Source organism: Trachypithecus francoisi, unplaced genomic scaffold, assembly GCF_009764315.1.
Source record: "Trachypithecus francoisi isolate TF-2019V2 unplaced genomic scaffold, Tfra_2.0 Lachesis_group18, whole genome shotgun sequence".
Classification (NCBI taxonomy): Eukaryota; Metazoa; Chordata; class Mammalia; order Primates; family Cercopithecidae; genus Trachypithecus; species Trachypithecus francoisi.
Window position 1 is genome coordinate 28,110,345 of NW_022681463.1, and position 22,763 is coordinate 28,133,107.

Consider the following 22,763-nt stretch of genomic DNA (forward strand, 5'->3'; position numbering starts at 1 on the left):
ACGGTAATTGATTTTACACCTCAGTATGACATATGATCTGATTATGGAAAAGATCTGAATATATTAACACTAATTGTGCTAATATTAACTAGAGTAGCAGACCTGCTGTTTTATTATCAATAGGGTAAACATATACGTATATGTTTCCTTATTTACCATTTACTTGAGTTCTAAAAGCTCTTGTCATTACTTTTGAAATTCAGATGAAGAAATTGATTCTTGAGTTGTAAATTACTAATCTAAGCACAAATTTCATAAGTGGAAGGCTATAAGGCTAATTAAGTTTTTCTGGCCTATGATCTTTTATACTATATGATGCTAAGAAAATAAAGTAAAAAGCATTTCAAAAAGGTAAGAGGAATCAATATCTCAAAACTGTTTTAAAATATACATTTTAGTACTGGAAGCCAGGCATCCTTTAAATTTCTAGCTGACTGTAAACTCAAAGTGTTGAAACAGTATCATGTATAGAATAAATGATCCATATATTTTTCTTAATTATACACAAAACAATTTCACAGTATATGTGACTGAAAGCTTTTTTTATTTTATTTTATTATTACTATACTTTAAGTTCTAGGGTACATGTGCATAACGTGCATGTTTGTTACATATGTATACTTGTGCCATGTTGGTGTGCTACATCCATCAACTCGTCCTTTACCTCAGGTATAACTCCCAGTGCAATCCCTCCCCCCTCCCCATGATAGGCCCCGGTGTGTGATGTTCCCCTTCCCGAGTCCAGGTGATCTCATTGTTCAGTTCCCACCTATGAGTGAGAACATGTGGTGTTTGGTTTTCTGTTCTTGTGATAGTTTGCTAAGAATGATGGTTTCCAGCTGCATCTATGTCCCTACAAAGGACGCAAACTCATCCTTTTTTATGGCTGCATAGTATTCCATGGTATATATGTGCCACATTTTCTTAATCCAGTCTGTCACAGATGGACATTTGGGTTGATTCCAAGTCTTTGCTATTGTGAATAGTGCCGCAATAAACATACGTGTGCATGTGTCTTTATAGCAGCATGATTTATGATCCTTTGGGTATATACCCAGTAATGGGATGGCTGAGTCATAAGGTACATCTAGTTCTGGATCCTTGAGGAATCACCATACTGTTTTCCATAATGGTTGAATTAGTTTACAATCCCACCAACAGTGTAAAAGTGTTCCTATTTCTCCACATCCTCTCCAGCACCTGTTGTTTCCTGACTTTTTAATGATTGCCATTCTAACTGGTGTGAGATGGTATCTCATTGTGGTTTTGATTTGCATTTCTCTGATGGCCAGTGATGATGACCGTTTTTTCATGTGTCTGTTGGCTGTATGAATGTCTTCTTTTGAGAAATGTCTGTTCATATCCTTTGCCCACTTTTTGATGGGGTTGTTTTTTTCTTGTAAATTTGTTTGAGTTCTTTGTAGGTTCTGGATATTAGCCCTTTGTCAGATGAGTAGTTTGCAAAAATTTTCTCCCATTCTGTAGGTTGCCTTTTCACTCTGATGGTAGTTTCTTTTGCTGTGCAGAAGCTCTTTAGTTTAATTAGATCCCATTTGTCAATTTTGGCTTTTGTTGCCGTTGCTTTTGGTGTTTTAGACATGAAGTCCTTGCCCATGCCTATGTCCTGAATGGTATTACCTAGGTTTTCTTCTAGGGTTTTTATGGTATTAAGTCTAACATTTAAGTCTCTAATCCATCTTGAATTGATTTTCGTATAAGGAGTAAGGAAAGGATCCAGTTTCAGCTTTCTACTTATGGCTAGCCAATTTTCCCAGCACCATTTATTAAATAGGAATCCTTTCCCCATTTTTCTCAGGTTTGTCAAAGATCAGATGGCTGTAGATGTGTGGTATTATTTCTGAGGACTCGGTTCTGTTCCATTGGTCTATATCTCTGTTTTGGTACCAGTACCATGCTGTTTTGGTTACTGTAGCCTTGTAGTATAGTTTGAAGTCAGGTAGCATGATGCCTCCAGCTTTGTCCTTTTGACTTAGGATTGTCTTGGCAATGTGGGCTCTGTTTTGGTTCCATATGAACTTTAAAGCAGTTTTTTCCAATTCTGTGAAGAAAGTCATTGGTAGCTTGATGGGGATGGCATTGAATCTATAAATAACCTTGGGCAGTATGGCCATTTTCACGATATTGATTCTTCCTATCCATGAGCATGGTGTGTTCTTCCATTTGTTTGTGTCCTCTTTGATTTCACTGAGCAGTGGTTTGTAGTTCTCCTTGAAGAGGTCCTTGACATCCCTTGTAAGTTGGATTCCTAGGTATTTTATTCTCTTTGAAGCAATTGTGAATGGAAGTTCATTCCTGATTTGGCTCTCTGTTTGTCTGTTACTGGTGTATAAGAATGCTTGTGATTTTTGCACATTAATTTTGTATCCTAAGACTTTGCTGAAGTTGTTTATCAGCTTAAGGAGATTTTTGGCTGAGACAATTGGGGTTTTCTAAATATACAATCATGTCATCTGCAAACAGGGACAATTTGACTTCTTCTTTTCCTAACTGAATACCCTTGATTTCTTTCTCTTGCCTGATTGCCCTAGCCAGAACTTCCAACACTATGTTGAATAGGAGTGGTGAGAGAGGGCATCCCTGTCTTGTGCCAGTTTTCAAAGGGAATTTTTCCAGTTTTTTCCCATTCAGTATGATGTTGGCTGTGGGTTTGTCATAAATAGCTCTTATTATTTTGAGGTACGTTCCATCAATACCGAATTTATTGAGCATTTTTAGCATGAAGGGCTGTTGAATTTTGTCAAAGTCCTTTTCTGCATCTATTGAGATAATCATGTGGCTCTTGTCTTTGGTTCTGTTTATATGCTGGATTATGTTTATTGATGTGCGAATGTTGAACCAGCCTTGCATCCCAGGGATGAAGCCCACTTGATCATGGTGGATAAGCTTTTTGATGTGCTGCTGGATCCGGTTTGCCAGTATTTTATTGGGGATTTTTGCATCGATGTTCATCAGGGATATTGGTCTAAAATTCTCTTTTTTTGTTATGTCTCTGCCAGGCTTTGGTATCAGGATGACGTTGGCCTCATAAAATGAGTTAGGGAGGATTCCCTCTTTTTCTAATGATTGGAATAGTTTCAGAAGGAATGGTACCAGCTCCTCCTTGTACCTCTGGCAGAATTCAGCTGTGAATCCATCTGGTCCTGGACTTTTTTTGGTTGGTAGGCTATTAATTATTGCCTCAATTTCAGAGCCTGCTATTGGTCTATTCAGGGATTCAGCTTCTTCCTGGTTTAGTCTTGGGAGAGTGTAAGCGTCCAGGAAATTATCCATTTCTTCTAGATTTTCTAGTTGATTTCGTAGAGGTGTTTATAGTATTCTCTGATGGTAGTTTGTATTTCTGTGGGGTCGGTGGTGATATCCCCTTTATCATTTTTCATTGCGTCTATTTGATTCTTCTCTCTTTTTTTCTTTATTAGTCTTGCTAGCGGTCTCAGTTTTGTTGATCTTTTCAAAAAGCCAACTCCTGGATTCATTGATTTTTTGTAGGGCTTTTTGTATCTCTATCTCCTTCAGTTCTGCTCTGATCTTAGTTGTTTCTTGCCTTGTGCCAGCTTTTGAATGTGTTTGCTCTTGCCTCTCTAGTTCTTTTAATTGTGATGTTAGAGTGTCCATTTTAGATCTTTCCAGCTTTCTCTTGTGGGCATTTAGTGCTATAAATTTCCCTCTACACACTGCTTTAAATGTGTCCCAGAGATTCTGGTATGTTGTATCTTTGTTCTCATTGGTTTCAAAGAACATCTTTATTTCTGCCTTCCTTTCGTTATGTACCCAGTAGTCATTCAGGAGCAGGTTATTCTGTTTCCATGTAGTTGAGCGGTTTTGATTGAGTTTCTTAATCCTGAGTTCTAGTTTGATTGCACTGTGGTCTGAGAGACAGTTTGTTATAATTTCTGTTCTTGTACATTTGCTGAGGAGTGCTTTACTTCCAATTGTGCAGTCAATTTTGGAATAAGTGTGATGTGGTGCTGAGAAGAATGCATATTCTGATGATTTGGGATGGAGAGTTCTGTAGAAGTCTATTAGGTCTGCTTGCTGTAGAGGTAAGTTCAATTCCTGTATATCCCTGTTAACTTTCTGTCTCGTTGATCTGTCTAATGTTGACAGTGGCGTGTTGAAGTCTCCCATTATTATTGTATGGGAGTCTAAGTCTCTTTGTAAGTCTCTAAGGACTTGCTTTATGAATCTGGGTGCTCCTGTATTGGGTGCATATATATTTAGGAGAGTTAGCTCTTCCTGTTGAATTGATCCCTTTATCATCATGTAATGGCCTTGTCTCTTTTGATCTTTGATGGTATAAAGTCTGTTTTATCAGAGACTAGGATTGCAACCCCTGCTTTTTTTTTGTTCTCCATTTGCTTGGTAGATCTTCCTCCATCCGTTTATTTTGAGCCTGTGTATGTCTCTACATGTGAGATGGGTCTCCTGAATACAGCAGACTGATGGGTCTTGACACTATCCAGTTTGCCAGTCTGTGTCTTTTAATTGGAGCATTTAGTCCATTTACATTTAAGGTTAATATTGTTGTGTGTGAACTTGATCTTGCCATTATGATATTAACTGGTTATTTTACTCATTAGATGATGCAGTTTCTCCCTAGCCTCGATGGTCTTTCCATTTTGGCATGTTTTTGCAATGGCTGGTACCAGTTGTTCCTTTCCATGTTTAGGGTTTCCTTTAGGTCTCTTGTAAGGCAGGCCTGGTGGTGACAAAATCTCTAAGCATTTACTTATCTGTAAAGGATTTTATTTCTCCTTCACTTATGAAACTTAGTTTGGCTGGATATGACATTCTGGGTTTAAAATTCTTTTCTTTAAGAATGTTGAATATTGGCCCCCACTCTCTTCTGGCTTGTAGAGTTTCTGCTGAGAGATCTGCTGTTAGTCTGATGGGCTTCCCTTTGTGGGTAACCTGACCTTTCTCTCTGGCTGCCCTTAAGATTCTTTCCTTCATTTCAACTTTGGTGAATCTGGCAATTGTGTGTCTTGGAGTTGCTCTTCTGGAGGAGTATCTTTGTGGCGTTCTCTATATTTCCTGAATTTGTATGTTGGCCTGCCCTACTAGGTTGGGGAAGTTCTCCTGGATGATATCCTGAAGAGTGTTTTCCAACTTGGTTCCATTTTCCCCCTCACTTTCAGGCACCCCAATCAGACGTAGATTTGGTCTTTTTACATAATCCCATACTTCTTGCAGGCTTTGTTCATTTCTTTGTCTTCTTTTTTCTTTAGGTTTCTCCTCTCGCTTCATTTCATTCATTTGATCCTCAATCGCTGATACTCTTTCTTCCAGTTGATCGAATCGGTTACTGAAGCTTGTGCATTTGTCACGTATTTCTTGTGTCATGGTTTTCATCTCTGTCATTTCGTTTATGGCCTTCTCTGCATTAATTATTCTAGCTATCGATTCTTCCACTCTTTTTTCAAGATTTTTAGTTTCTTTGCACTGGGTACGTAATTCCTCCTTTAGCTCGGAGAAGTTTGATGGACTGAAGACTTCTTCTCTCATCTCGTCAAAGTCATTCTCCGTCCAGCTTTGATCTGTTGCTGGCGATGAGCTGTGTTCCTTTGCAGGGGGAGATGCGCTCCTATTTTTTGAATTTCCGCTTTTCTGCCCTGCTTTTCCCCCATCTTTGTGGTTTTATTTGCCTCTGGTCTTTGATGATGGTGATGTACTGATGGGGTTTTGGTGTGGGTGTCCTTCCTGTTTGTTAGTTTTCCTTCTAACAGTCAGGACCCTCAGCTGTAGGTCTGTTGGAGATTACTTGAGGTCCAGCCCAGACCCTGTTTGCCTGGGTGTCAGCAGCAGAGGCTGCAGAGATAGAATATTGCTGAACAGCAAGTGTACCTGTCTGATTCTTGTTTGGAAGCTTCCTCTCAGGGGTGTACTCCACCGTGTGAGGTGTGGGGTGTGGGTCTGCCCCTAGTGGGGAATGTCTCCCAGTTAGGCTACTCAGGGGTCAGGGACCCACTTGAGCAGGCAGTCTGTCCGTTCTCAGATCTCAACCTCCATGTTGGGAGATCCACTGCTCTCTTCAAAGCTGTCAGACAGAGTCATTTGCGTCTGCAGAGGTTTCTGCTGCTTATTTTTGTTGTTGTTGTTGTTGTTTAACTGTGCCCATTCCTCAGAGGTGGAGTCTACAGAGACAGGCAGGCCTCTTTGAGCTGCTGTGAGCTCCACCCAGTTCGAGCTTCCCAGCGGCTTTGTTTACCTACTTAAGCCTCAGCAATGCTGGGCACCCCTCCCCTAGCCTCGCTGCTGCCTTGGGGTTAGATCGCAGACTGCTGTGCTAGCAATGAGGGAGGCTCCTTGGGCATGGGACCCTCCCGGGCAGGTGTGGGATATAATCTCCTGGTGTGCCCGTTTGCTAAGACCCTTGGTAAAGCGCAGTATTGGGGTGGGAGTTACCCAATTTTCCAGGTGTTGTCTCAGTTCCCCTGGCTAGGAAAAGGGATTCCCTACCCCCTTGCGCTTCCCAGGTGAGGCGATGCCTCGCCCTGCTTCAGCTCTAGCTGGTTGGGCTACAGCAGCTGACCAGCACCAATTGTCCAGCACTCCCTAGTGAGATGAACCCAGTACCTCAGTTGAAAATGCAGAAATCACCTGTCTTCTGTGTTGCTCATGCTGGGAGTTGGAGACTGGAGCTGTTCCTATTTGGCCATCAGTGTATGACTGAAAGCTTTTAAGTGGTAATTATTGCAGTTAACATAACTCTTCTCTCTGAAATGGAAATACACTGCAAGAAACACACTGACAAGTAATTCTGTACAATCGGTGAGGTATGTTTTTGTTGTTTACATACTTGCAGACCTCTGAGATCCTTATTTATTTTGAAGTCTTCCACTTAAATTCATATGGATCTGAATAATTTCCAATCTAATTTTTTTTCCTCTGGTACTGTAAAATATTTTCAATTAAGAAGTGGTATTTATTCTAATGTCACGCTGTGCCCAGAAATCTCACATTTTCTAAAGAAGATGCCAAAGTAATCTGTAGGATCCATTTTCAGTGTTTTCATGATTACAGGGATTCTTCTGTTTTGAAAATTCTTAGACCTAGTATAGCATAAGCATTAGTAGAAAAGGAATGGATATCTCTTATGCAAAGAATCATTTATGGATCTTTTGTAGGTATACAGATCCAATATCCTCTAGGGTGAGACACAGATCCCCATAATATCCCCATGTGTACAATTTTGCATTTGGTGCTGGGTTTTAGCTGACAGATGGGTAAAATCACAAATAACTGAATGACTCCCTACTGACTTCACAGCTGCACTGTGGAAGCTGAAGCTTGTGAATTACTGCAGGGACGGTCAACAAGAAGCTACACCATATTGCCCATATTCATGAGTAAGGATGTTGTTTGAAATATGAGCTTGGAATTATGCATAAAAAACAAATTTTTATGAAACAGTCTTTTTAAGGTATAATATTTAGTTTAGAAAAGGGTCATAAAATTTTTAGTGGTTCTTGCTATGACTGTTCTGGAATTTAACAGCATCAAATTAGCATAAATATGTTTTCTCATATTTCTGACTTTTTTCTTAATGCCTTATGTGTCTTTTTAATATAATACTCTACATATTTAATTTGAAATTAAATGGTGTATGAATTTTGTTTGAATTATATTAAGAGATTGCATATGTGTTTCAAAATTCCTGTTTATTCAGAACTGCATATAAGCAATAATAACTGAAATTAATCCAAAATTACACTGATGGAAATGGTCTGAATTTTGTTTTATGACTTAAGTTAGCTTTGGAAATTTTACCTACCACTTATTCTTCCTTTCTTTTGGATTGTATCTGACTTTTGCACATGAGGAAGTAGGAGATCTTTCCTCATGTGCTTCTCATTTGGGAAGAAAAAGTGGAGAAAATGCCACTCTTCCTCTCACTACTTCATGAGGAATGAGGAGCAGAGTCTGTTTTGTGCTTTAATAACGACGTTCTATACACATTAATAAAAATGATCCCAAATATATCACATGTATCAATTGGATTAGATAATTTCATAGAAAGAAATGAATAGGAATGAAAACAAAATTATGAAAGAAGTACATTCTTTTGTCCCTCAGAAATTCCTTGAGAAGGTAGAATGTTTTACCCTTAAGGCTCAGGGAAAGAGTGTTCACATGGTACAAGTGGTTTTTGCCAATTTCCCTCAATCTATTGTTTTGAAAAACCATGTAACCATGTGGTTGGTAAACTGTAGCAGAGACTTCACATGATTTTCTGTTATAACGACAAGATTTCCAGGACTCCCTTTTGGTGGAGATACGGCCATGTGGCCACATTTTAGTCAATGAGATGTATGAAAGTGCTCATTAAAAACATTTAGTCATTACGCATGTCCCATGGCTCATTTTCTTTTTTCTACTTCATTTTCTGATATGCAGATTAAATGTTAGAGTCACCAGTAGCCATCCAATAGATTATGATAATGAATCCCACTCATGGGGATGTCAGGATGATAAACTGGAAAGAACCTTTGTTCCTGAGCACTGGGGAGCTATAATCCTAACCTTGTTCTTCCACCCTCCTTCATTTACATGAACAAGAAATACACTACTGTTATGTGAAAACTTATGTTGAACTTCACTGTTTCTTGCACTAAGTTTAACCCTAAGTCAATATTTAAGCCTGCAGGAAACATTTGAGAAAGCAACATATTTTCTCCTTTCTAATTGAAATTCTGTGTCCTTTGACCAACATTTCCCCGATTCCTGTGCCACTCCATGCTCCCACCAACAGCCCCTGGTAACCATCATTCTTCTACTTCTAAATTTAACTTTTAAATTTTCTCATATACTTGGGCATTTGCATTTATCATCCTGTGCCTGGTTTATTTCACTTAATATAATGTCCTGCAGGTTTATCCAAGTTGTTAAAAATAACAGGATTTTATTTATTTTTATAACTTATCAGTATTCCATTATATATGTATACCATGATTTCTTTATTCATCCATTGATAGACACTTAAGTTGATTCTATATCTTTGCTATTAAAAATGATGCTGCAGTGAACATGGGAGTGAAGATATCTTCAAGATACTAATTTTATTTCCCTTAGATATATATAGCTAGTAGTGGGACTGCTGGATCATGTGGTAGTAATAGTTTTAGTTTTATAGTAACCTCCATATTATTTTCTAAAATGGATGTACTAATTTACAGTCCCACCAACATTGTTCAAATGTTTTTCTCCACATCCTCACTGACATTTATCTTTTTTATATAATTTCCATTTTAACAGTTCTGATATTATTTCTTATTGGGGATTTAATTTGCATTTACCTGATGACTAAAAATGTTGAGACTTTCTTCATATATCTGTGGGTGATTAATATGTCTTCCTTTGAGAAATGTCTAGTCACAACTTTTGCCCATTTTAAAAATCAGGTTATTTGTTTTCTTACTATTGGGTTTCTTACATATTTTAAATACTAACCCCTTATAAAATGTATGGTTTACAAGTATTTTCTCTCATTCTGTGCATTTTCACACTTTTGACTGTTATGTTGGTTGTGCAGAAGCTTTTTAGTTTGATGTAATATCATTTGTCTATCTTTGCTTTTGTTGTTTGTGATTTTGGTTTCCTGTTCAAAAATATCATTGCTCAGATCAATTACATGGAGTTTTTCCCTTTTGTTTTCTTCTAGTAGTTTTACAATTTTAGGTCCTATGTTTAAGCCTTTAAGACATTTGGAGTAGATTTTTGTATATGATATGAAAAGAATGTCTTAATTATATTCTTTCACATGTGAATATCCAGTTGTAGCAATAACATTTATTGAAGATACTGTTCTTTTTCCATTGTGTGTTCTCATCAATGTATTGTAAATCAGTTGATTACAAATTTATGAATTGGAGTTTCTGTTCTTTTCCATTGGTTTATGTGTCCATTTTTATACCATGACCATGGCTCTTTTGGTTTCCTTAGGTTTGTAGCACATTTTGAAGTCAGGTAGTGTGATGTTCCTGCTTTGCTTATTTCACTGAAGATTTCTTTTTTGTTGTTGTTATTATTATTATTATACTTTAAGTTCTAGGGTACATGTGCATAACGGTCTATTGAGATCTTTCATGGTTCCAAATGAATTTGGGGATATTTATTCAATTTCTGTGAAAAATGATACTGGAATGTTGATACAGTTTGCATTGAATGTGTAGATCTTTTTGGGCAGTTTGGGCACTTTGACAATATTGATCTTTCAATCCATGAATGTGAGTTAACTTCCCGTTTATATGAGTTTTCTCCAGTTTTGTTCACCAATGTTTTATAGTTTTCAGTATAGAGGTATTTAACTTTTTTGGTTGTTTTTTTCCTAAGTACGTTATTTATTTTTTCGTAACTATTTTAAATGGTATTCTTTACTTGATTTTTTTGGTGGGGGGTGGTGGATAGTTTAGTGTTAGTTTATAGAAACACTACTGGCTTGGGGATGTTAATTTTTATCCTGCAACTTTACTGAATTCGTGTATTCTAATAATTTTTGGTGGAATATTTAGTATTTTTTATATGTAATTATGTCACCTGAAAACAAGGACTATTTAACTTTTTCCTTTCCAATTTAAATGCCTTTTATTTCTTTTTCTTTCCTTAATTTTTTTTTGACTAGGACTTACATTACTATCTTAAATAGAAGTGGCAGAGTTAGTGTCTTTTTCTTGTTCCTGGTCTTAGAGGAAACACTTTCAACTTTTCACTGGAGTTTCATGTTACCTGTGGATTTCTTGAAGATGACCTTTGTTATGTTGAGGTATGTTTCTTCTGTATATAATATGTTAACCCTTTTTACTATGAGATGATGGTAAATTTTGTCATATCCTTTCTCTGCATCCATTAAGATGATCATGATTGTTGTCTTTCATTCTGTTCATGTGATATATCCCATTTATGGATTTGTATGTGTTAAAATATTTTTGCAGCCCTGGTTTAAATACTATGCGATTATGGTGAATGATCCTTTAGGTGCACTTTTAAATTCGGTTTGCTAGTGTTTTCTTGAGGAATTTTTCATCTATTTTTATTAGGGATGTTGGCCTGTATTTTTATTTCTTGTAATGTCCGTGTCTGGCTTTGGTGTCAGTATAATTCTGGCCTTGTAAAAATGTTTGGTATTATTCCCTTTTCAGTTTTTTGAAAGAGATTGAGAATGATCAGTATTAGTTATTCTTTAGCATTTAGTAAAATTCAGCAGTGAAGTAATTGGGTCCTGGGATATTATGATATTTTCTGTTCAGATTTTCTATTTCTTTGTGATTCAGTCTTGGTACGTTGTATGTATCAAGAAATGTATCCATTTTCTCTAGATTATCTAATTTGTTGGCATTTAATTATTCATATTAGTCTCATAATCTTTTTATTTCTATGGCATCTAATATAATGTCACCTCTTTCATTCCTGACTTTGAGTCTTCTTTCATTCTTAGTTTAGCTGAAGATAAAATTGTTGATTTTATCTTTTTTAAAAAACATTTCTTAGTTTCATTGATCTTTTCCATTGTTGTTCTAGTATCTGTTTTAATTATTTTTACCTTGATTTTTTTTTTCATTTCTGGCAATTTTGACCTTTTTCTTTTTTTAGTTCATTTTTAAAAAGTTGTTTATTTAAGATTTTTTACCTCTGTTGAGGTAGGTGTTGATTGCAGTGAACTTCTTTGAACTGCTTTTTCTGCATCCCATTAAGTTTTGGTATGTTGTATTTCCATTTTAATTACTTTTAAGATATTTTAAATTTCTTTTAATTTATTCATTGATACATTGGTTGTTCAGGAGCATGTTGTTTAATTTTTATGAATATGTGAATTTGCCAAAATTCCTCTTGATATTGATTTCTAGTTATACAACACTGTGGTTTAAAAATATACTTGATGTGATTTCAGTCTTCTTGAATTTGTTAAGAGTTATTTTCTTACCTGTGATCTCTCCTAGAAATATTTTTGTGTGTGCTTGAGATGAATTTGTATTCTTCTGCTCTTGGTCGAATGTTCCACATTTGTGTATCATGTTCATTTGTTCTAAAGTATAATTTAAATATGTTTCCTCATTATCTTTTCTCTGAAAATCTGTCTCTGGGTATTGAAATCCCCTACTATTATTAAATTGTACCCTGTCTCTCCTTTCTATTAATATTTGGTTTATATTTTTAGGTGTTCTGATGTTAGTTGCATACACACACACACACACAGAGTTGGATAACTTCTTAATGAATTTGCCTCTGTATCACTATATAATTATCTATTTGGGGTTGGAAGCTCTTAGTAAAATCCTTTTTTGTAGTTAGAAGAGACTTGACTTGTTACCATCTATGTCTCAACAGGGAAATCGTGCTGTCCATATGCCATTTTCATTATTGAGATGTTAACGGGGGGTAAACATTTACCATTAAATTAGCCTGGTTGAATTCTGTACCAGTTGGGATTCCAGAAAACAGAGTCAACTGATATATAACAAGCATATGTGCTGTATAAATGGATGATGATTATATACTAAATTTAACTTAGTGTAAGAATTAAATTAGAATTTCTATCTTTCTAACCAATTCACCAATATAGGACATTGAATAACCAACTTAAGGAAAATTTGAATTTGAATGGAGGATATACCTTTGCTAAATTATTTCCTTAGGGTAGAGAAAAAAAAGAGTAACAAACAAAGTATGAAAATATATCATTTAAAATAAAAAAGGACGTGTATTTTATACACAGGAATGAATAAATCATGTAGATACAAACACACAAAGATCTAAATGAACTGAGCTACATACCACACGTATATTAGTAGGAAGACTTAGTATCATAAGTCATAAGTATTGCACATGTATGTATTATGACAAAATGTAAAAAAAAAATTTTTTTTTTTTTTTTTTTGAGGCTGAGTCTTGCTCTGTCGCCCGGGCTGGAGTGCAGTGGCCAGATCTCAGCTCACGGCAAGCTCCGCCTCCCGGGTTTACGCCATTCTCCTGCCTCAGCCTCCCGAGTAGCTGGGACTACAGGCGCCCGCCACCTCGCCCGGCTAGTTTTTTGTATTTTTAGTAGAGATGGGGTTTCACTGTGTTCGCCAGGATGGTCTCGATCTCCTGACCTTGTGATCCGCCCGTCTCGGCCTCCCAAAGTGCTGGGATTACAGGCTTGAGCCACCGCGCCCGGCCAAAAAAAAAATTCTTGAAGAGCAAGGTGGCATGATATATACTATTGAATATTAACATACATCATCATTACAAATTACAAAATGTTTAAGACTATGTGGAATAGTTCCAGGGATATAAATTAACAATGAAAAGTAATAGAGAAAGACATATACATAGTATCATTTGATGTCCTATTTAATTGTGATGCTGGGTCAATTGTTTTCCTATAGAACATAAAAGAAATCCAAATAGGTGCCTTACTTCATGCAAACATATAAATTGTACATTGATTAATAATCTGTGTATTCAAAATCTACATGTGTAAGGCACATTACTTGAAAACTTAAACGTAGTGTTTTGGGTTGGCTAGGGAACAAGAATCAAAGTGAATGATATGGATAAGAATATTTTAGAGATCAGATCTTTCACGTTTTTTGAAAAGCTAAGATGCTAAAGAGCTAAAAAGAATCGATTGGAATATAAGAGACATAATTAACCAAGAACAACACAGTGGTGCTAGTGAAGAAGTCTATGGAAGGTGGTTTTCTTCATTTCTGGTAGTGGACTTGGAGCCACTGTACAGTGACTGATAGTCAAGAAGGAAAGATGTATGCAAAGTGAGGAGAGTAAGATCAGAAATCATAAAGACAAATTAAAATCTTTTTCTCACTGCCTCTACCCTTGACATGACAGCTGATCAGCAGGAGAAGTTCATACCACTTGAGCTGAATCTATCTGCACATGCACCTGGCCCAGGAAGCTGCAATGGGAGATCTGATGAGCAGTAGAGCCCTTGGCTTTTGCTCCATACCAGTCAGGTGAGCCTGCAGATAAACCACAAGATGTGCAAGTGTTTGCTTACTTGAAATAATACTCACAGCTTAATAGCTTTACTTCTGCTTTACAAACCTAATTGAAAACAAAATAAGAAAAGTCTTATTGCCAACCTAAACACAGAAAGGAGTAAGGAAAGGGTTACTACAACAGGAAAAAAGACATACAAACTATAAAGTTAAAGTAATGAAGTTAACTAAACAAAATTAAAATCTTCGGTTTTTCAAAAGACAACACAAAATTAAAAATACATGCCACAGCCTGCACAATATATTTGCAATACACACACTCATGTAGATTAACAGTTGTAGTATAAATTTTCATATAAAGATATGTGCCAAAAGAAAAGAAAACAATAGATATGATGAAATAATTGATAGATCAGAAGTTGAAAAGTCAGCAAATGTTTGAAAATATACTCAACCTCGTAATATCCAGTTAATATGCTTTGGAAATGTATGTAGTAACCTCAATTCCCTGTGATTGGTGGAAATTAAATAGTTGGATGAAACCAAATGCTGTGAATATGTGGAAGAATAGGATACCTCAAAAACTGGTAAGTGGGAAATCCATTAAAATATGCACTAAGAGAAAATTGGGGCAATATCTAGGAAAGTAAAATATTGTCATAACTTTGGGTCCAGCATTTCTACTCCTGGTTATACGCTCTGCAGACATCATCACCTTTGTACAAAAGTAGATTTGTACAATGTTTTTATTTTATCATCATTTGTAATTACAAATATTAGAAAGGAACAATCCTCTGAAGAATAGGAAAGCTGTACCCTTTTGTCCAAGAAATTTTTATGAAATTCCAATATATTTGTGAACGTATCAACATGAATAAATTATCAAACATAATATTAAGCCAAAATGCATAAGTATATAGAGAAGAGGTTGTACAAGAAAAACAAAAATGAAATTAAAAGCTATTATATATTTACAAAAAATTACATCCTTTATGTGTGTATCCAGTAACTAAACAAAAAATTCAATAAAAAAGATACATTTAGGACCGGGCGCGGTGGCTCAAGCCTGTAATCCCAGCACTTTGGGAGGCCGAGACGGGCGGATCACAAGGTCAGGAGATTGAGACCATCCTGGCTAACATGGTGAAACCCCGTCTCTACTAAAAAATACAAAAAACTAGCCGGGCGAGGTGGCGGGCGCCTGTAGTCCCAGCTACTCGGGAGGCTGAGACAGGAGAATGGCGTGAACCTGGGAGGCGGAGCTTACAGTGAGCCAGTATCCGGCCACTACACTCCAGCCTGGGTGACAGAGCGAGACTCCGTCTCAAAAAAAAAAAAAAAAAAAAAAAAAAGATACATTTAAACCTCTAGATGACTGAGCTAGAATCAGGAATCCAGTTCCTGAACTGATCGGGAATCCAGTAATAATTTATTTTTAATTTGTAAAATACAATTTGTAGTTCTTTGGGGAGATACAAATGATTGATAAATTATTATTTATGCTCTTTTTAAGTGGTGATATAAATCAGCCAACCTTCTGTCATTGAACAGCCATGGAAAACTTGCATAAGCAGTGACTAGACATTCATGGACTAATTGCATAAATCCATTTTTTTAGCATGAAATTAAGTCTCAAATAAGATAAAGAGCTAAATTTTGTGTAACAATTTAGTGAATTAACTCTTCAAATATACATCCTTACCTCCAACTTATCTTCCACTCCCACTCCAACAAAAGAGGGGGAGGGAATAACATGCTAGTGCTGGATTTTAGATAATTTTCCTTATGTATTCGTGTGCATCAGCACCTCTGGAGGGGTTGCTATAAAACATACTGCTGGGTCCCAACCCTAGACTTTCTAATTCGATAGATCTGACATGAAATGACTTGCATTTCTAACAAGTTCCACATGATGTCCATTCTCCTGACCTGGAGGCCACTCTATGACTGCCACTCTATGAGACCCAAGCAAGCAGCACCAGCAACATAAAGAGCACCATAGGCTTATTAGAAATGTAGAATTTCTGGCTCCAACCCACATCTGCTGCACATGTTTTGTATCATTTATAATATAACAATGCTTTTTAAAAAATACATTCTTTTACAATAGTTTTCTAATTACAGAAAAATTGTGAAGCTAGTGCAAAGAGTTCCTATATATTTGACAGTTTCCTTATGTAGTGTCTTATGTTACTATAGTATACTTGTCACAATTATTGAACCTGTACAATGTTATTAAATAAAGTTCACAACTTATTGAAATTTCCTTAGATTGTATTTACAATTCTTTTTCTCTTCCAGAATCTCATCATGATATCGTGTTGCATTGAGTAGTCATGCCTCCACAGGCTCTTCTTGGCTGTGACTGCTACGTTTTCCTTGGTTTTGCCCACCTTACGGTTTACAGAAGTAGTGGTCAGGTATTTGGTAGTATATCCCTCACTTGGGCTTTGCTTGATGCTTCTCTCCTGAGAAAACTGGGGATATGCATTTTGGGGAGGAAGGCCACGGAGATGAAGTGACATTCTTTTCACATCATATCAGTGCTACATACTATCAAAAGGGCTAATCACTGTTGATATCAATTTTAATCACCTGGCTAAGATATTCTTTGTCAGGATTTTGACTTTAAAGTTACTCTTTATGCTTTTCCTTCTCAGAAAATGCTTTTTGAAATGAAGCCACTCTGTGCAGCTGACATTTAGAAAGTAGGAAATTATGGTGACAGAGTATCTGTATAAATTATGTGCAGTTATTTTATTGTCAGAGTTTGGAATTATAGCATTCCTATAAATCTTGTTACTAATGGCTCCACGAATTGTGCACAACTGATATGTACTAGTGCACACCTTAAAAGCGTGTAGACATGAGCTGTATTTGAAAAAACATTCAGATGGAAGAGCTACCTGTTTTGGAGTGAATCTTAATTGGAACATAAGGATGCCTCCTAGTAACTTACTGTTTTAGTTGAACCTACAATATCAGCTGTAGCCCAAAAAATGTAAGAGCTACAATTCATGCAATTCATCAGCTGCCAAGGCCCACCTGGACTGCACCTGCAAAACCAGCTGTGGTTTCTTTGCTCTCACAATTCATGTCAGGGTTTTTCAGCCAATGCATCATTGGTTTCGAATTTTATATTGTTCCTCTCTCAATCCTCCACCCCTCTAGTTTCTAAATGATAGAGAATAATTAGGTGAGGTTTAAACTCTCTGGACGATTCAGGGTTTGTGGAGAATAGGAAGGTTTCTTCCAGGTTACAGCACAATTTGAAGAGCCTGTCAAGAAGTATCCAATATTAACAAGTAGAAAAGCAGCATGAGTATGAGGATGGCATTTCCCACAATACTTAGTACATGGAAAAAATGTAGAACATACCAAAAAAAGCAGATTGTAAAAAAATTTCACAAATAAAAATAGTTATAAAAATTTATAATTCACATTTTTAATATTTTCATTATGGTAAAATATATAGTATAAAATTTGCCATTTTAACCTCTTAAGTATATAATTCAGTGGCATAATTGTATTTACAGTTTTGTGCAACAATCACCACTATTTTCAAAAATTTTCAGCACTCCAAACAGAAACTCTATCATTTAGTAACAACTCCCCATTTTTTATTCCTAATCCATCCCCCAGTAAACTCTAAACTAAATCTTGTCTCTGTGAATCTCCCTGTTCTAAATATTTGTTTAAGAGGAATCATACAACATTGATCCTTTGTGTCTGGCTAATTTCACTTTGCATAATGTTTAAAAGCTTTATCCATATAGTGACATGTATCAGAACTTCATTCTTTTTTATGGCTCAATTATATTCCACAGTATGCACACATGCCACATTTTGTTTATCCATTCATCTGCTGATAGACACACGTGGGTTATTTCCTCCTTTTGGCTATTGTGAATCATGCTGCTATAAACACTAGTGTGCATTTATCTGAGTTCATGTTTTGCATTCAACATTTTAAGGTTTCACCAAACTGTCTTCCACAGCAGCTGCATCGTTTTACATGCGGACCAACAAAGTATGATTCTCCAAATTTCCCAGTTACTCGTCAACTCTTGTTCTCCATTTTCTAACTATAGTGATACTAGTAGGTATAACATGACGTCTTTGTGATTTTGATTTGCAATGGCCTAATAACTAATGGTTTTTGAACAACTTTCATGTTGTACTCATTGGCCATTTGCATATCTGTAGCAAAATGTCTATTCAAATCCTTTGTCTGCTTTTAATTGGGTTGTTTTGTCTTTTTGTTGTGGAGTTGTAGGTTTTTAAGTCTTGATATAAATCTCTTACAAGATACATACTTCACAGTACATTATCTCATCTTTTAAATAAGTTATTTCACTCTCTTACTGATGTTTTTATTATCTAAAGGTTTTAATACTTTTTAAAACTTGTACTGTGAATATGATATGCCCTGTGATTAACAAATTTAGTTATTAACTTAATTTTTAAAAATAATCGCATGAATATTTTTGTCCTATTTGTTCTGTTCCTACTTCATGAACACCAATGGTCTGACAGATTGTCATTTTCCATATTTCATACTAATTTTTTTCTTCTGCATTTTTTTCTTTCCAATCTTTGTGAATGTATTTTTCTTGCCTTGATAGTCTGACTAGAACCTCCAGCACACACACACACACACACATACCTATATATATGTATATATAGGTATGTGTGTGTGTGTGTGTGCATATATATATATATATATTTTTTTTTTTTTTTTGAGACAGAACTTTGCTCTTGTCCCCCAGGCTGGAGTGCAATGGCACAATCTCAGCTCACTGCAACCTCTGCCTCCTGGGTTCAAGCGATTCTCCTGCCTCAGCCTCCTGAGTAGCCGGGATTATGGGCACCCGCCAGCATACCCAGCTAATTTGTGTATTTTTGGTAGAGACAGTTTTTACCATGTTGGCCAGGCTGGTCTAGAACTCCTGACCTCAAGTGAACCACCCACCTCAGCATCCCAAAAATGCTGGGATTACAGTTTTGAGCCACCACACCCAGCCTCCAGTATAATGTTAAATAATGGATGTGTTCCCAATCTTAGGGGACAGTTAGCCTTTCACTATTGCATACAATTTTACTCATACAATATTATATATTTTTATTTCTATATTTTTAGCTTTGATATAAAAATATTAAAAATTCAAGGAGCACAACATGTAGATTGCATATACATATACATTGCAAAATTGTTACAATAAAATTAATTAAAATATCAATCTACTGAATTTATTTTACTATTCACATGTGTGCACCGGAGAGGACACTTAAGATCTACTCTCTTAACAAATGTAAGTAGTACACTATTTTTTATTATAGTCACCATGCTATAATTTAGATTCTAGAACTTACAAGTAAAAGTTTGTACCCTTTGACCAAAATCTCTTTATTTCCCCCATTTCCCACCCTTGGCAACCACCAACCACCATTCTACTTTCCGCTGTTATAAGATACATATATATATTTGGATTCCAAGTATAAGTGAGATCATGCAGTATTTGTGTTTTTGTGTTTGGCTTGTTTCATGTAGCATAGTGCCCTCATTTTATAGTTGAATAGTATGTCACTGTAATAAATAGACACACACACAACCATATATAGATTTTGGTTTGACTTGCTTGTTTTAAGATATAAAGCTAGGTTATAAATTTAAGATTTTTCTTCTTTTTTAAATTGGTTGGTTATAGTTAAAATAAGTACTGCATTTTCTGTGACCCATATGACTTCGTATGTGGTGTTTTTACTTTCATTTCTCTCAAGATATTTTCTAATATTTTCTAATTTCCCTTGTGCTTTATTCGATCAATTTGTTTAAAAGGTTTTCATTTAATTTTCACATAGTTGTGAGTTTTCCAGTATTTTTCTGTTATTAATTTCTGGTTACATTTTTTTGTGTTCAGAAGGAAAACACATTGTAATATTTCAATCTCCTTAAATTTGTTAAGGCTTGTTTTATAGTCTAAGTTGTGGTATATGCTGGAGAATGTTCTATGTAACTCTTGCCCTATCTAGAACTTCCAGTTGTATGTTGAATAAAAAATGTGTCTTCTGTGTTGGGTGGAATAGTTTGTGTATCTATCTGTTAGGTTTAATTGCTTTATTATATCATTCGTGTCCACTATTTTCTTATTGGTTTTCTGTCTGTTCATCTCATTATTAAGAGACATCCAAGTGCTCTTTTGGTGGCTGTTTTTATTATTTTGCTTTCAGCCTCTTCTTGTCTTTGCATCTAAAGTAACTTTCTTGTAGGTGGCACATACAGATAGATCATTTCATTAAATTGTTCTACTAACCTTTGCCTTTTAATTAAAGATTTAATGCATTTTATTAATTACTTATCAGAAAGGAGTTACTTAACATCCATTTGTTTTATGTTTGTTGTATGTTTTTTTCCCTCAATTTTTCAATTATTTCATTTTTGTAACTAGTTGATATTTTTGTAGTGTACCACTTTGATTACCTCCTTTCTTTTATATGTGTTTTAATTTTGTAGTGGTTACCTTGGGGATTACAGTTAAGATCTTACATTTATAACAACTTAGTTTTAATTATATCAACATTATTTCAGCAGTATACAAATGCTCTGCTTCTATACATCTTCATCTACCTCTTTATATATTGTTATTGTCACTGACTACATCTTTATACATTATGTACCCATTGACATAAGTTTATAATTATTGTTTTGTGCTTTTTCTCTAAATTCATATAGGAAATAAAGAGGAGTTTCAACCCCAAAGTTTGGTAATATTGCCATTTACATATGTAATTACCTTATTTTTAAAAAATTATACAGATTCAAGTTGATGTCTAGTGTCCTTTCGTTTCAGTCTAAATTCTTTATAGGGCAGGTCTACCAGTAATAAACCCTCTTATATTTAGTTTATCTGTGCATGCATTAATTTATTTTTCATTCTTCAACAAGATATAGATATATAATACAGATATAAAATTGTTTTACATTAGAAAATTGTGCAAGTTGTAGAATTATTTATTGTCTCTTTTTTTTCTTTTACAAGTTTAAATGTCATCCCACTGCCTTCTGGTCCCCATCATGTTTGATGAGAAATCTATAAATTTTACCGGGGATCCCTTTTATGTGAGGATTTGCTTCTTTCTTGCTGCTTTAAAGATTCTCTATTTCTTTTTTCTTTTAGCAACTTGATTATAATCTTTCTCTGTGTGGATTTTTTTGAGTTTGTCCTAGTTGGAGATTCTTTAGCTTCTTGGGTATGCAGTTCATATTTTCAGATTGGAGAAGGTTTTGACCATGATTTCTTCAGATATTTTTTTCTGGTCCATTCTCTTCCTCTTCTTCTTCTGAGACTCCCATAAAATATAGGTTGGTCCTCTTGTCCCAAATGCCCCTTGAATTCTAATCACATTTTTAAAAATTCATTTTTCTTTCTGCTACTAAAATTGTATTATCTGTTGTTCAATCTTCATCTTCACTGATTTTTTTCTATCTACTCAAAATTGTTGAATCCATTTAGTGATTTTTTAAAAAGTTGAGTTACTTTTGAGTTCTAGAACGTCTGTTTGGTTCCTTTCTACCATTTCTAACTTCACTGACAATATCACTTTGCTCATAAGTCATTTTTTAAAAATGTTATTTAGTTCTTCAGGTTCTTGAACATATTTGAAATAGTTGATTTAAAGTCATTGTTTAGTAAGTTATTGCCTATGACTTCTCGTGGACAGTTTTTATCAATCTGTTTTTTATTTTATTTGTATATACTTAAGGGGCAAAATTTCAGTTTTGTTATGTGGCTATATTATTCATTGGTGAAGTCTGGCGCATTTTAGTGTAAACAATCATCACCCAAATCATGTACATCGTGCCCATTAAGTAATTTCTCATCCCTTACTCTTCTCCCACCCTTTCACCTAAGTCTCCAGTGTCTGTTATTTCACACTTTATGCCCATTTGTGCATATTATTTAGCTTCCACTTATAAATGAGACCATGCAGTGTTCGAAGTTTAGTTTTTAAATTGTTTCACCTAAGATATTTCAGTTCCATCCATGTTGCTCTTTTTATGGCTAAATAGTATTCCATTTTATGTGTATTTATGTGCGTATTATATAATATACACCATATTTTCTTCATCCATTGAAGGACACTTAGGTATCTATGTCTTTGCTATTGTAAATATTACTGCAATAAACATATGAGTGCAGGTATTCTTTAATACATTTTTGTGTGTGTGTGGGATACCCCATAGTGAGATTGCTGGATTTGTTTCTCTGAGAAATCTCCATACTGTTTTTCAAAGAAGCTGTACTAATTTACACCCCACCAATGGTGTCTAAGCATTCTTTTTCACTGTGCACCTTGCCAACAAAATTTTTCTATTTGGTAGTAATAGACATTCTGACTAGCATGAGCTGGTACCTCATTGTGGCTTTAATTTGCACTTCTCTGATGATGAATGGTGTTGAGCGTTGTTAATATTCTTATTGTCCATTTGTATGTCGTCTTTTGAAAAAGGAAAGAACTATTCATGTCCTTTGCCCACTTTGTGATAGGGTTATTTGGTTTGTTTCTTGTTGTTCTTTGAGTTCCTTATAAATTTTCAATATCAATCTCCTGTCAGTTGCAGTGTTTGCAAATATATTTTTTAATCTGCAGATTGTCTGTTAACATTGTTGATTATTTCTTTTACTGTGCCGAGGCTTTTTAATTAGATCTCATTTGTTTATTTTTGGTTTTGTTGCTTGCGTTTTTCAAGGCTTAGTCATAAATTCTTTGCCTACACTATATTTTATATACGTTGTAGCTTAAGTC

General features: G+C 35.3%; 1 long non-coding RNA gene across 1 annotated transcript in view; it reads left to right on the forward strand.

The window, feature by feature from the left end:
• LOC117063634 overlaps positions 1-17,386 on the forward strand; it is a 239,123-nt gene extending 221,737 nt beyond the window's left edge. The window contains exons 5-6 of the long non-coding RNA XR_004429022.1: positions 13,846-13,970; positions 16,257-17,386. This is a non-coding gene — a long non-coding RNA (uncharacterized LOC117063634). The remainder of the gene's footprint in view (positions 1-13,845; positions 13,971-16,256) is intronic.
• Positions 17,387-22,763: the final 5,377 nt, after the last annotated feature.